Below are 16,049 nucleotides of genomic sequence, written 5' to 3'. Positions count from 1 at the left end.
TAATCATTTTCTGGCAATGTCATTTGATGATCACAAAGTACAGATAAAAACTTCACAGGCCGACCTGAAATGAAGAACTCATTAAGATCTCGCAGCAAGCAGAAGCAGGTGGTCCTGTAGATGGTTTCCTGAGGTTGCCCTATAATTACAGGTCTTTTCTGCCCATTTATTTTGTGCATGTCAGGTCTGAGAGAAGACCTGCTTGGAGGCAAGTTTAACTAGTTCTGTGATATAATTTCTCCATCATGAAGCCACCTGGGTCTGATTCCAAACCAACACAAATGATGCAGCTGAAGTTGATAATGCTAAATTTTTAATTGCCGATAATGGAAAGATGCTGCTGATGTATGCGACTCGCAAAGGCATTCCTGGTTTAAAATGAGGCAAAATCTTGAGCACAAACTTTTGGCTACTTGAAACAAACACATTTTGCATTATTCTTGTAATTTTAGCAAGTGAAACATTATATTTTATAAAAAGGTGTAGTGGTTAGTGCATCGACACATGGCTTATGGCGACCCAAATCAGGATTCTCTCCTCAAGGTCTTATGCCGATCCTTCCTCTCTCTGCTCCCCACGCTTTCCTGTCAATACTCTCTACTGTCCTATTTATTAAAGGTAAAAACCCTGAAAAAATAATTAAAAAATTATAATACATGAGCAGTGCTTGAGCATCACTTAGGGGCTGTCTATAGTCATTACTGCCTGCCTGAGTGTTGTCAAAAGGGTACAAAATTTGATGGAATTCTCCATGCAGGAAAATGTACAGTACTACAGTATATAACAGTAAAGTATTATATGCTTTTTGCCTGTTCATACTTGAGTTGAATATCTTGAACGATTGAAGTGAATTCTGCACATTTGTGGCAGATGCGTCATCCATTTTACACCATTCGCGCCACCAATTACTAGTTGCATGAATACTTACATTTTATTTGATGAAATCATATGCTCACATAAAATGATACAGCAGGCCAGATTTGGACTGCAGGGTTTGAGTTGTAATCTTAATGGGGCTTAAATTTTGGTGAACTATCCCTTTAAGGGTGCTTTCACACATATACTGTAGGCTGCGCCCAAAACTGCATACTTCCATACCATATAGTACACTAAAATCAGTATGCGAGCCGAGTGTTATGTCCGAATTCATTGGAGTTTAAAAATCCGTGTGCGAGAAGTACCTGGATGATCTACAATGTCCGGCGAGATTCTGAAGTGCGCATCCAAAGCATGCTGCGCTATCCCATGATGCTCCGTGAGAGATTTCATGAATGGGAGTGAAATGACACAATTGACGCGGGAAGATCAGGTGACCATGACAAAGTGGTGAATGTAGTTCATCCGAAATCTATTCATACTGCTCACATTCATACTGCATAGAACGTACTTTTCGAACGGCCGAGTAGTACATTTAATTTAAAATGCAGTACCTACTGAGTAGTAGGCGGTTTCGGACGCAGCCATTGTATGTTTGCTTTGAACGAGGCCAAGTTTAAAAATGATACATTGTAGCATTTTCAGCCATTTCAAACAGACTGCTCTACAAAGCATCAGTTGAAAGGAACCAAAACCAAGCAGTCATGTGGCAACATCCACATCAGTCGTTGGCTAGACGGATTTCCTGAACTTCATCTTGATTGGTCAGAATTAAGGCTTGCAAAACTCACATGTGCAACACATGGAAGTAAACAAATAACAGAGGAAACATCAGCAGACAGTATTGAGTTCCTGACAACTCTGTTAGTCTGTGACCTGCCATAAATGTAGTAAAGTGTCGAAAAACAACCCCCAGAAAGCACCTTGCAGCTGATTTAGTCCAAGAGCAAAATAGTACTTTTTGCGTTTGGGTCAATTCACCATCTCACCACAAATGAACTGCCCCAGGGTTTGTTTGAAAATGTACAGAGACTACCTTGTCAAACAGGTCTCGGTACACTTGTTTGGTCCACAGCAGAGTACGATTGCCACTTTCATACCTGGCCAAACGAAAAGCACGAAAAGGCAAACCAACTCTGGTATGTTTTACCTGAACTAACTGAGACCGGTGTGAAAGCACCCTAACATCATGTTGCATGGAGGCTCTCTGTGTAATATAGGCATGGGCCAGTTTAAGATTCTGATGGTTGGATAAAAATATCACGGTATCAGGATATTGTGATTACTGCTCTTAAACTAATTGTTTCCCCCATTGAACACAATATATTTCATTTCAAGAGTTCACAGTTAGATATTGCTTGATAATAATAGCAGGTTTGACATGCTGTCCCGGGTGGGAACCCTGAGCTCGGAGAGTTCAGAGCTCCCGCTTCATCGATGAGCATGTAAGCAGGAATGAGATCAGGTAGTTCTCGAGAGGTAAAGGAGGAGATGGGGTGGATAGGGTTATCCTTCAGAAAACAATGATAAGGGAATAATTCTAGATGGGTTATTTATAGTCAGTTTGAATTTATCCGATGGCTTACTAATGATGGGATGGGAGACCAGCAACAATCAATCATGTCACATGCTCCTCTTGAAATTAGTTTGTGAAATATTTTGGAACAGTAAACATGTCAAGCTAAATAATTTACCGGTTAATAAACCACTGACTTCTGGTATCTTCATTAGTTTCAAAAACACAGACCTTGAAAAGGCATCTTTGGATATCTTTCTTTGGATATAAAGCAAGTTCTGTTTACGTATGCTGATTCATAAGCCATTCGGTTTTCAGATGTTTCCTGAATCGAAGGCTGACTACTAGCTTTTGATATGGGTCCTTTTTTGGCTGGAGATACTGTTGCCCTAAAAAACTAAATAAAATATTCATTAAAAAAAACACTTAAAAAAAAAACACTTACATATTACCGGTTTTAAAAGCTTGACTTTATCAAACCATGGTAAATCTTGAAACCTACTGTAATAAAGAGCTCCTGGTCCCTTTCATTTGTCCCACCTTGCAAAACCCACTAAAATCCGAAGGTGCATTTTCACAAAAAATGCGGCTTTACTTTCTGTCCTCTTCTGTGGTTTGTTGTGCTGTCATGGGACATGAAGAAGAGGGTTGAGGGTTTGCTGACTATCGCTGTGAGTCACTGAAACAGAGAGAATGTTGATCATTGGCTTCGGGGACAGCAGGCAGTGTGGAGCCCCGAGCACAGTGACTCAAGTCGTGGCCAAGATGCCCTTGACAGCGGCCGCAGCAATGCCACAAGAAGAGAGACTTTTCCAGTCCTCTTTACGCAATGTCCATAGTAGGGCTGCACAATGTATCGTTGCAGCACAGATATCGCAATGTGTGCATCTGCAATAGGAGAGTTTATTTATAAAGCACATTTCATACACAACGGTAATTCAAAGTGCTTTACATACACAAGAATAAAAGAAACAAAGTACGAGTATAGGAAAATAAAAACAGCAAAGGATAAAAATGATTAAAAACAGATTTTAAAGGAATGAAAAAGAAAAAGACATGATAGTGCGACTGTCGGACGTAACAGTGCTCATTCAGTAAAGGCACATCTAAAGCCGAGGTTAGACTGCACGATTTTCAAAGTTGTCGCGTCACAGATGTTTTTACACTGCATGACTATCTGGGGTAGCATTTCATCGCTGTTGTGTTTACACTGCGAGATGGATAGGCGACAGGGGGTTTCACACTGCATGACTTAGTTAAACCTAACACATAGTTAGCATAACCTTATTTAGTTGCAGCAGTTTTGTTCCGTGCAGAAACTTATTGTTGAGAGACCTTTATGAACTAACCGTGATAGATTAAAGCGTGGTTAATAGTGAAATTGGTTTATCGATGCATCCCTATCAATGCTAGGCAAGGGCCGGTATAAGATTCTGACGATATGATAACCTTGGATAAAAATATCATATCACGGTTTCACGATTTTACGGTATTGTGATAACTGCTCTAAAATATATTCTTTTTAAATGTCTGGGTAAAAAACAACATTTTCCCCCCTATTCTCCTTATTTAGAAGCAGTAAACAGGTCAGACTAAATAATTAAAATAAATCATTGACTTCAGCTGTCTTCATTAGTTTCAAAAACACAGATGTCTTTATAATTTAAAACGGCATCTTTAGATATCTTTTTTGCACTTTTTTTTTTAGTATTTTAACGCAATTAAAAAAAATCTTACACATACCTTAGGAACGATATTACAGAAAATTTGGGCGGTTTTAAAACCTTGACTTTTCCAAACCACAGTATACCTTAAAAGCGTTTTTTGTCCCATGCATAATCGTTGCATCCCTTGATTTTCTTCAGAGACATTTTTGTTTTACTGGTTGAAAGTGTCTTCACATTTAGTACCAGGCACGTGCACACATAAGGCTCAACCTGTGCAGTGCACATGCCCTTTTTAGTCTTGGATAGAAAGTATCCTTCCAAAAAGATCAAAAGTGCCCCTGCGACGCGACACACCTTGGTCTCGCCCTTCAGTAGGCGTGCGACAACACCGCTTTTGAGTACGCGCACGACAACACAGCTGAACAGAACACGGGCACGGGCCTGTTTAGTACTGACTAAAGTAAATGATCTAAATGTATTTATACATATTTTTATATTCTGGGTAAGGCATAAGACTAAACAAATGTTCATCCAATTAAATATTGGGCCGATAAATCCTATAATGTTGATTAGAAGCCCAAACTGTCTTTCAACAAACGTTGATTTGTACACCCGCGTAGCCATTCACACATCCACCGTTATAATCCCAAAGTATAGTGAGTTACAATAGTCCAATCTAGTGGTAATAAAAGCATAGATTATTTAAACTTTTTCTAGATAGAATAGATTTAAATGCTTTTAAGAATCGAAGCTGAAAGAAGCAGGATTTAACCACTGCATTTATCTGTTTGTCAAAGCTCAAGCCATTATCCAGAATAACACCCAGTTTTTTACCAAAGGCTTCATAGAGAAACTAAATTTTGGCGTTTATGTGTGGAGTTTGCATGTTCTCCCTGCGTTCGTGTGGGTTTCCTCCGGGTGCTCCGGTTTCCCCCTCAGTCCAAAGACATGCGGTACAGGTGAATTGGGTAAGCTAAATTGGCCGCAGTGTATGAGTGTGAATGAGTGTGTATGGATATTTCAAATCGATGGGTTGCAGCTGAAATGGCATCCGTTGTGTAAAACAAACACTGGATGAGTTGGCGATTCATTCAGCCGTGGCGACCCCAGATTAATAATGGGACTATGCCGAAAAGAAAATGAATGAATAAATGAATGAACTATCAATGCTCTGGAAGGGTTTGACGGGCCGAACAAAATCATTTCAATCGTACTCTCATTAAAATCTAGAAAGTTGAAAGACAACCCGGCTTCCACATCCGACAAACACAGCATAAGAGTCTCTAGCCCACTTAAACTTGGTTTTAAAGACAGGTAGATTTGGGTGTCATACGCATAAGTGAAAAGACAGACCATGCTTTAAGCATTTCAAGCCAGTTTAAAGCACTCAGACGCATGAAATTATAATGTTTGTAACATAAAAACGGTTAATTGTATTAATGTATAAAGTATGTATAATATGACATCTGATGAAATATGTAAATGCATTCCAAAATAAAATAATCGCAATGTCTGTTTTTTTTTTCCAATATCGTACAGCCCTTCGACTTTTCTCCTCCTCTTCACCAGCTGAGAACAACAAGCCCTTTAGGTCAGCCAAAATCCCCCAGAGAGATGCACGCGTCCTGCTCATCCTTGAGTATGGGGGGGAATTTCATGTATCTTACATGATTTTACTTGAAAGCGAACATAATGTACAGATAAACCTCAGGCTGGGCGAGAAAAGGCCAGAAATGTAAGCTAGACTGATCTTATGAGCTGCTTTTGCATGCATGTGCTCAGTGTCCATATGCATGATCATATATATATGTGTGTGTTTTTTCCTGCAGGTCTCCGCGTCTGAGAGCACAGAGGAAAGGCGGTGGCTGTTGACATTAAAAGCAATGAAAAACATTAAAAAAGCTGTCCATTCATTTCAGCATCGCATGGTTAGTTACAGTGCGCATCCACACAACATAGCCATGTTTTGTTGTTCTGCATTTGAGGGACACAAACTAGAAAGCGTGTTGTTTCTTGTACAGTAGGTTGCATTGGATGAAAGCGTCTGCTAAATGCATAAGTGTGCTGTACTGTATGAGACACTATTATTTGGAGAGCCAGTGTCATAAACAGCCTGAAGGGAAAGAGAGGAAACAGTGGGAAATAAACCATCCTTTCATACGTAACGTTTATCGTGTTTTTTGTGCACTGTGTAGCAACATAAAAGCACTCAAACCATTTATGCATCATTTCTTTGAGTGTTTCTTCACATCTGACAGTGTTTATTTTCTACTGTCGACATGACCTGGAGCAATTTATGAAGAAAACACATGTATATTTGTTTTGAAACGTATATATGCTAATTATTTCCCAGTGACGGGTTGCAGCTGGAAGGTTATGCGCTGTGTAAAACATATGCTGGATTAGTTGGTGGTTCATTCCGCTGTGGCAACCCCAGATTAATAAAGAGACTAAGCCGAAAAGAAAATGAATGAATGAATATTTGCTAATTGTTATAGGAAACATTGCCTACCAATGAACCAAAAATGTAAGAATTCATTTTCTTTTTGGCTTAGTCCCTTTATTAATCAGGGGTGACCACAGTGGAATGAACTGCCAACTTATCCAGCATATGTTTTTATGCAGCGTATGCCCTATCCATCACTGGGAAACATCTATACACACTCAGTCACACACATACACTACGGACAATTCACTTTTAACACGTCTTTGGACTTATGGTTTGTTTTTCTGAACAAAAGCAGCTTTTAATTTTTTAAAAACTATTTTAGGGTCAGTATTATTAGCCTCCTCAAGAAGTATTTACTGCAGAATTTTTGATTGCCTACACAAGAAACCAGTTATACAATAACTTGACTAATTATTCCAACTTTCCTGGTTAACATAGTTAAGTCTTTAAATTAGATTTTAATTTATTTTAATCTGAATCAAAGACTATAGAATACTTAAAGGGACTTTAATGTGAATACAACTGAATACAACAATCTTGTAAAATAACTTAAATATTTTGCACTGACTAGGAAAGATAAAGTAGTTATTAGAAATCAGTTAAACTATTAAGTTTAAAACATGTTGTAAAAAATTTGACCAATTACTAAATGCGTCAATCCCAACCCCCCGGTATTTTCGCCATTTAATACGTAAAAACAGCAAAAATCAATGCAATTACGCCGTTTTGCTGGACTGAACTTTGAAATAATGGGCTGATTATAATACTATACAAAACGCTGTTTTTACGGCATATTTGAAAATACCAGCGTTTTAGGGTTGACACGCGTTTGGTAATAAACCAGTTTGACAAACTTGGCTTTTCAATTCAATTCAATTTTCAATTCAGCTTTATTTGTATAGCGCTTTTACAATGTAGATTGTGTCAAAGCAGCTTCACATAAATGGTCATAGTAACTGGAACAGTGTAGTTCAGTTTTTAGTATTTAAGTTCAGTTCAGTTCAGTTTAGCTCAGTTCAGTGTGATTTAATCATTACTGAGAGTTCAAACACTGAAGAGCAAATTCATCGATGCGTAGCTCTACCAATCCTGAACCATGCGAGCCAGTGGCGACAGCGGAGGGGGGAAAAAAACTTCACCTCATGGGAGTGAAGAAAAAAAACCTTGAGAGAACCAGACTCAGTTGGGCACGACCATTTTAATTTCTCCGCTGGCCAAAAGTCTTGTGCAGAGCTTCAGTCACTGCGGCTTTCCATAGGTTTATACTCAACGTGTCCGCTAGTTCGATTGAGTTCGCGCAGTGAATAATGTGACGTTATCGTGAAGTTTGCGGAGGTTCGCTTTGGGTGCGTGCGACATGATTTTGGCCAGCGGAGCGCAAGATTTTGAGTTCGCATGGCGCCGCGTTTGATCTGAGTTGCATATGAAACACTTCGAAGAGATTTTGCCTAAAACGGGTTCAACTGTACAGACATCTTTATGATCCATGATCATAGAGATAACCTTTAAAAGGAGGAAAGTTTTTGTTAAAACGTTTGGAAAAACCTGAGGAATAAGTTAGTTAAAGCCAAAAGAGGCCATGGCAAAAGTGGAGATCCACATTACAGAAATACGTTTTTTCCACCATTCATGGGTTTTAAACTGATGTAAATGTTACAATTTTAAATTTAAAACAATTTAATAGTTACAAAACTAAAATTAAGGAGCAAATAATTTCTTTGACAACTGGAAAGGAATAATTGAGCCTATCGGTTTACAATATAGCGATGGCCTGTTTCTAGGCTTTATTGGTGATAAAGGTCAGGAATGTTGTACTGTTTTTGCTTTTATTCTTGCCATAATAAAAATTATATTTGTAGAGCAAACCATGTTCTGCTGTCATTAATACTTTAATAAACTTTATTAGGTAAAACTGTCCGAGATATGAACAAAAGCAACTGATGCATCAAAGTTTGATTAAAAAAATAAATAAAATCTTGAATGGTTATAAAAATCCTTATAATCATAAAAAACTATACAAATAATTAGTTAAAAATATTAAATGATAAAAATGATATGACGTAGTTCCGGAAACTTTCTACTTCTCCATTTATCCGTCTGACTTTACAGTCAGTTTCCTTTAACCACCCCCTGTCATTTTTAAGAATATCACAACAACGAACGTGGCAAGAATAAAAGCCTCATCCATTTCGCGAGGTGCGCACACAGTCAACAGAGGTGTGCGATGCAGCGCCAGGCGCAGTGGCGTAGCGCAAAATGCGGAGGCCCCCCTGCAGGGATCGCTGACGGGGCCCCCTGATGAAGGGGGGGATACGTCACACATCAATTTGCATATCACTGACGTCATCACGTTCTACCGTTTCTGTTTAACAGCCTATGGTTAATAAAGGGGTATTTATAATTGCAATACACTTTATATAAGCATGTTTATTTAACTAAATTTATTGCTGTTTGAATACAGTATATCATTATAGATGTGTAACATTAGTGAATGTGCAGTAATCTCTCATATGTAATAAACTCAGACAAGTTCAGAAACTGTCACTAAAATATCTGTGATTGTGAACAAGAAAAGAATAAACGGTCCAAATAAATTGTTAAAATAAAGTAGAAGTAGATCGGTTTGACTGTACAAGGGAAATACCTTCACACTGCCTGTGCTAAATCATTTGTCGTCGGTACGCAGAGGGGTGATCTGCTCTCGGGCTGCAGGTGGGAGAGGCTGCTGTAGAGGACTGACTGGGCCGACTGTCAGTGCTGTGAGGCGGGGGAGGGGCCGGCGGCATCACACGCAGCTCGTTGAGAAGAGTAGGGACGGTACAGTATGGACAAATGACAGTCTAAAAAAATCTCCAATAACACACAAAAAAGTCGCTAGATTTGTCGCTAGGGGGTCTGAAAAGTCGCTAAATCTAGTGACAAAGTCGCTAAGTTGGCAACATTGGCGGCAAGCAATCAGAATGAAGTAGTCCACCGCTTGAGAGGTGTTCAGAGAACACAGACCTGTGAACTTTGGTTCCGACCACAGTTGTTCCCAACAGTTTATTGAAAATCGCGACGACGCGGGGCCCCCTAATCACGCGGGGCCCCCCCGCGGTGCGGGCCCTGCGGGCCCATCCGCTACGCCACTGGCCAGGCGAAAGTTTAAATCTTATCATATCATAATCTTATCTCCGCAGTCTGCCACCGATGGCTGATCTCGCTTCTCCGTGGCCTTTTGACACAAAAATACGCGTCCAAATTTAGAGGGGCAGATGGGGGGGCTAAGCTTGTTGACACAGGAGCACCGTAGAAGTGCATATAGCCGCGCGCGCATTTAAAACAATTACATGATCAGTGACTCCCTCATGGAATAGGACTACACAATATCATTATACACAACAGCCTAGGTAGGTCTTCAATGACATCCCTGAATGACCGGAATAAAACAGTTATTGCTCCTTCCTGTGCACAATGAACCTTAAAGGGGCAAACCATCAGGTCGTCTGCTTTGATGACATTGAACCCTAAAAAAAAAAAAAAAAAAAAGTCAAATTTGCACAAGTCACAGGGATCGCCCCATTGAGCTCGGAAAATGGGGAAATCCGTACCACATCCCTGATCCATAAATAAGTAGGCAATTTGTTGTGTATTCATATTCATTTACCAGAAAGCATAATTTCAGAACTCTGCATATAAAACTGATTTGGTTTCACTTTAGCTAAAGTAGGAGTTGCAAATGCTCCCCCTCCCCCCCCCATTCTAATGAATTAAACATGATATTCTTTATAATACACAGTTGCTTTGGTCAAGCTTTTATTTAGCTAAACGAGGATTTGTTTTGTATATTGCGTATAAGTAGGAGTGATTGTCTCTGTGGAGGCCATAAACCTCAGCTTAAAATGTGGGAAATTGAGATGGTTTTGATTTATGCTTGCTTCCTACAGCACACACACACACATTACACCGTGCCAAAGAAGACTTTTTTGATGTCAGAATGGTACCTGCCCACAGATCAGAGTGTTTGTATGTGTGTGTGTTGTGTTTACCACCCACCATACAGAACGACGTGTCAGTCTTAGTTTGCATTGCAGGCTGTTTCTAGATGCACATATTACACAAGCTGTGCTTGAGATTTAAATGACAGGTTACTGTTTGAATAAACCTGCTTATACTTATGTCTCTTCCCTATTTACACATAAATACATACTCTAGACATTTTATACAGTGCATTGAGAACAGAAACACATGACGAATGTTAGATGAAACTACAATCAATGCACTTAATGGTCATGTTAACACTATCAGCTGACAATGGGCACTTTAATTTTAGAAATATATGTAATTACTGACACTTGAATTGGTGTAATAATGCATAAATATTAATAAACATTTATATTTTAAAAGCCATTTAATGGAGACCAATGACAGTGATTAATCTGTAGAATACTGTAATTGCTGAATTAACATTAACACAGATGTATCTAATATAAATAATCAAAAATTAACGTTATTTAATTAATTGTTTGGCACCATAAGGACTGACATGAATAGACACATATTTATTTGTTATTTGTTTATTTATTTAATGTTTGATTTATACATTGTGAAACATTACAAAAAACATTACATATTACAAATAATAATAATAATAAATAATAATAATAATAATATAACAATAATAATATTAATAATAATAATAATAATAATGAATGATAAGATAAAAAATAAACAATAAATAAACAAATGAATAAATAAAAATTAATTTAAAAAAAACAACACTCCTGCAATCTTATATCCAGTCTACAATGTGTTGGCCAGAACTAGTTTCCCGTAACAAGCTCGGTATTGGGGGGTGGGGACTCAATCATAAGGAGCAGGGTCAAGCTGAGGAGTTTGGACATGTTTGCGAAGGGGTTCCCACAATTTAATAAAAATAGTGCTAGGTCGGTGAGGAGAGTAGCTAATTTTTTTTAATATCATAAAATAAAGAACATTTCTTATCCAACAAGTGTGAGAAGGAGGGTAAGGCCTCTTCCAGTTCAGACGAATTAATCGCTTATACATACATATATATATATATATATATATATATATATATATTTTTTTTTTTTTTTTTACTAAATGATTAACATGGGCGACGCGGTGGCGCAGTGGGTAGCACGATTGCCTCACAGCAAGAAGGTCACTGGTTCGAGCCTCGGCTGTGTCAGTTGGCATTTCTGTGTGGAGTTTGCAAGTTTCCCCCACAGTCCGAAAACATGTGGTTCAGGGGAATTGGGTAAGCTAAACTGTCTGTAGTGTATGTGTGTGAGTTTATGGGTGTTTCCCAGAGATGGGTTGCGGCTGGAAGGCCACCCGTTCTGTAAAACATTTGCTGGATAAGTTGGCGGCTATTTCGCTGTGGCGAAACTGGATTAATAAAAGGGACTAATCTGAAAAAAAAAATGAATGATTAACATTCGTCTGGTGATGACAATTAGATTTGTAATAGATCTTGATTCATTTGTAATATTAACTATTTTTAGTCTTTATATTCACTTAATATATAAATATAGCAAATATATTTATTTCACATTCCTGTTAACTAACATTGATTTAGATTAATTTTTTCACTTCTCATCCTGATATGATTAAATATTGTGTGTTTATCTAAATATATACAAATACTAACACTTGAATTAGTATGATAATGCATAAATATTAATAAATATTTAAATTTCAAATAAATAATTTAAGAGAGACCAATGATTAATCAGCTGAATATCTAAGTGCTTTTCAACATAAACATTAATAGACAGGGCTCAACAATAAGGACTGCCCGGTGGTCCGGGGCCAGTGTGAAAGACGCTCGGGACAGTAGACAGGATTGTTACTGGCTCCTATCGGCCAGTAACGGTGAGCATGCAATTTTTTTCGTAACATGGTAACAACAATTACAGCGAAAAGATGGCAACATCTAAGTATGAGGCTAAAAGAAAACGTCAGTTTCTAAAGTCTTGGAAGCAGACAATTACATGGGTACAAAATTAAGAAACTGAAAAAAGAAAAGAAAAAAGAAAAAAAAAGTTGTCGGTTTGGCAAGCCATTTTTATAAAAATAATTTAGAATTGCACTAAAATACCAGCACATTTTTCATACTGCTCTTTCGTTTGCATAAAATCAAATTAATTTTGTTCATTATACATTTATTAACATTTTTTAAAAGTTTAAATTCTATATTCATAGACATTATTTTGCCACATTATTTAAAATATGTGGCTAATAAATAGCTATTAACCTTTTTTTTTTTTTTTTGTGGGGCCAGTGAAAATTTTGGCAGGGCAAGTAAAAACCACAACCACTGGCCCAATCGGCCCAGTAGAAAAATCCTTAGCGTTGAACCCTGATAGATATGCATTTAATGAAAATATTCCAAAATTATTGTTAATTAGTTGTTTGGCACAATATGAAAGGACTATGACACACATATATTCAGGTAAAGTTGGTTTAATATTCGTACATTCACTTTCTCCTTAATAATATAATTTCATAAATGCATTAATTACAAATTCTAAATAATGAAATCATATTATCAGCCAATGCCTATCAAAGTACAGCATTGTTCACAGTCAATTAAATAGTGGTAATGTTGTTTTGAAGTCATACTTGCATGTAATTTCAGTCTGAATAATCAAAGTGTCACTAAACGAACGCGCAAATATAAAACCAACTTTACCTCAATGACACATGTTTATTTTTTAAGCTGAATGATTAGCATTCAGTGTCGCAGTGGGTAGCATGATTGCCTCATAACAGGAAGGTCACTGGTTTGAGCCTCGGCGGGGTCAGTTGGCAAAGACAAGCGGTACAGGTGAATTACGTAAACTAAAGTGTCCATAGTGTATGTGTGTGAGTGAGAGTTGTACTGATGTTTCCAGTTGATGGGTTGCAGCTGGAAGGGCATCCGCTACGTAAAACATATTATGCTGGATAAGTTGGTGGTTCCTTCAACTGTGGTGACCCAGATTCATAAAGGGACTAAGCCAAAAAAGGAAGATAAATTAATTAATTAATATCATAATGCATAAACATTTTAATCTCAAATAAATAATTTAAAGGAGACCATGATTAATCATCAGAGTATTTAATTGTTTTGCTGAATAAACATTTACACAGATGTATCTAATACAAATATTTAAAACATATTGTTAATTGGTTGTTCGGCACAATATGAACGGACTATGACGTAATTACATATTTATTTTTAAGCTAAATGATTAGCATTGCGTCTGATGACCAATTATGATTAATTTATAAACTTTTCTGACTATTTCCAGTCTTTAAATTCACTGAAATAAAGCAAATTTACTTACTCTAAATCCCATCCCTGTTAATTAACACTGACATTGATACGTTTTGTCATTTATCATCTTGATATGATTAATTATCGTGGATCAACAGAACAAACATTGAGATGCTACATCATTCTGACAGCTAATCTTTGAATCAGAAATGAAGCCTTTCATTCATTATGAAACCATGTCAATAATGAATTAAACTGTGATAACAGACAGTATTTTGAGATGTTTTAATCTTCGCTATAGTATCCCTGAACTTTTAACATGACCATAACCGCCCTAAACGTGCACTAATTGTTGATTCCTTCAAGCTCTGTCAGTGTTTGTTTGAAAATGTCGCCATCTTGTGACATGATGTGATATTAAAGTGCTAGTCTTAAACTAAACATAACACATTGTTGAAAAGAAAGTAAGACAAGATCTGTCGTGTATGATTTGGTAGTGCGCAGTTGTTCTTTCATTATTAGCTAGTGCTACCGGCTAACGTAATGGTGGACAGTTGGTCAATATGATACGTGTGAAACAAATAAAACAATCAATTATTAACCGTATTTCGCAATATGGAGATCAAAGTTTACTGTTACCTTGGCGTTTATACCTCAGAGTTGATCCGTATTTTCTGTCTGTTCGTGAGCTTTCAAAAAGTTCCAGTTTTAGCCTATTTACAGGCCGCGCTTGTGAGTGTGCGCATGCTCAATGCGTTTGGCCCCGTGAAACGTCATTTCTCATGGCTCTTGAAAGGATTTTAAGAAAATTATGTCAACAACGACACAATATTAATACTTTAATTACATTAAATTAGCCAAATCAGATTTATATTGTTTACTTTTTAATGTGTGTGTATCATTCATTGACAACAATTACAGAAAATGGTCAATACAAAACACTTACAATTAGGCCTAAGGTTTGAATAATGTATTTACTTTAAGTTCTGTTCATTTCAGTGCTTAAAGTAGTTAGTTTAAACGTCCTTACTGTAATCTTACTATTTTTTCCTTCTCTCAAAGAATGACAAGTGATGATGGCAAAAAACAAGGCTTGATCTGAAGGGTTTCAAAACAAGATGGGGATCTCTTTGATTCTGAGAAAAAGTATTTTAAATGTTAATAATTTAACTACTGGACATTCAATTTCCGATGGCAGCAAGGTGGCACAGTGGGTAGCACAATTACCTCACTGCAAAAAGGCAGCTGATTTGAGTCCCGGCTGGGTCAGTTGCCATTTCTGTGTGGAGTTTGCATGTTCTCCCCGTGTTGGCATGGGTTTATTCAGGGTGCTCCGGTTTCCCCCACAAGTTGAAAAGCATTGTGGTACAGGTGAATTGGGAAAGGTAAATTGGCTGTAGTGTATGTGATTGAGTGTGTATGGATGTTTTTTGACCACAGTGTACTCATCTTCTGATGGCTACTTCCAGCAGGGTAATGCACCAATTCATAAAGCTTGAATCATCTTAGACTGGTTTCTTGAACATGACAATGAGTTCACTGTACTTAAATGGCCTCTACAGTCACTAGATCTCAATCCAATAGAGCACCTTTGGTATGTGCTGGAACAGGAGATTCACATCATGGATGTGCAGCCGACAAATCTGCAGCAACTGTGTTGCTACCATGTCAATATGGACCAAAATCTCTAAGGAATATTTCCAGTAGCTTGATGAATCTATGCCATGAAGGAGTAAGGCAGTTCTGAAGGCAAAAGGGGGTCCAACCCTGTGGCTGGTGAGTGTATGTTGAGCATGAAACATCAGTTTTGTTGTAAAATTAAATTCATACCTATTGTAAATTATAACCATAACTGTAAATTATTCCCAAAATCAGAGGGAATAATAGTTGGATAACAATCATGTACAAGTGCATAAACCTAACTGTAAGCCTAAACATAAACTGTAAACATGCTTTAATTCTGATTGGCTGATTGGAATGTTGTTCCAGTAACAACACATAGATATATACACTAGATGTCGCCTGGCCTATTGTTGTCTATTGGACGGAATGCGTCAATAGCGCTGCCATCTTGCTACAGGGTAGCGCTCCTTCGAAATGAATGCGGGACCAAGGTAAAGTGAAGGACTGTGGCCATGCAAAGCCAGAGATATACACATATATCTATGATCGGGAGTTTTCCTGGATGTTAGTATGTAACTTTATTTTTCTAATTACGAAAATTATAATTTTACATCACTTTTCTACATTGATGGATCAGTGACCGCACGGGCATTC

At 37.6% G+C, this 16,049-nt stretch overlaps 1 protein-coding gene across 2 annotated transcripts in view; it reads right to left on the bottom strand.

Annotated features, from left to right (window-relative positions):
• Positions 1-14,553, bottom strand: part of c1ql1l (complement component 1, q subcomponent-like 1-like) — a 42,719-nt gene extending 28,166 nt beyond the window's left edge. Inside the window, exon 1 of one of the 2 annotated variants that reach the window (XM_073941089.1) lies at positions 14,412-14,553. The gene's annotated coding sequence lies outside the window, so the exon portion shown is untranslated. The remainder of the gene's footprint in view (positions 1-14,411) is intronic. The other variant, XM_073941090.1, reaches the window with a different exon arrangement.
• Between the last annotated feature and the right edge of the window lie 1,496 nt (positions 14,554-16,049).

This window comes from Danio rerio, chromosome 24, assembly GCF_049306965.1.
Source record: "Danio rerio strain Tuebingen ecotype United States chromosome 24, GRCz12tu, whole genome shotgun sequence".
Lineage (NCBI taxonomy): Eukaryota > Metazoa > Chordata > Actinopteri > Cypriniformes > Danionidae > Danio > Danio rerio.
The sequence above is the reverse complement of the archived record's forward strand: the minus strand, read 5'-3'. Positions and strand labels throughout refer to the sequence as shown.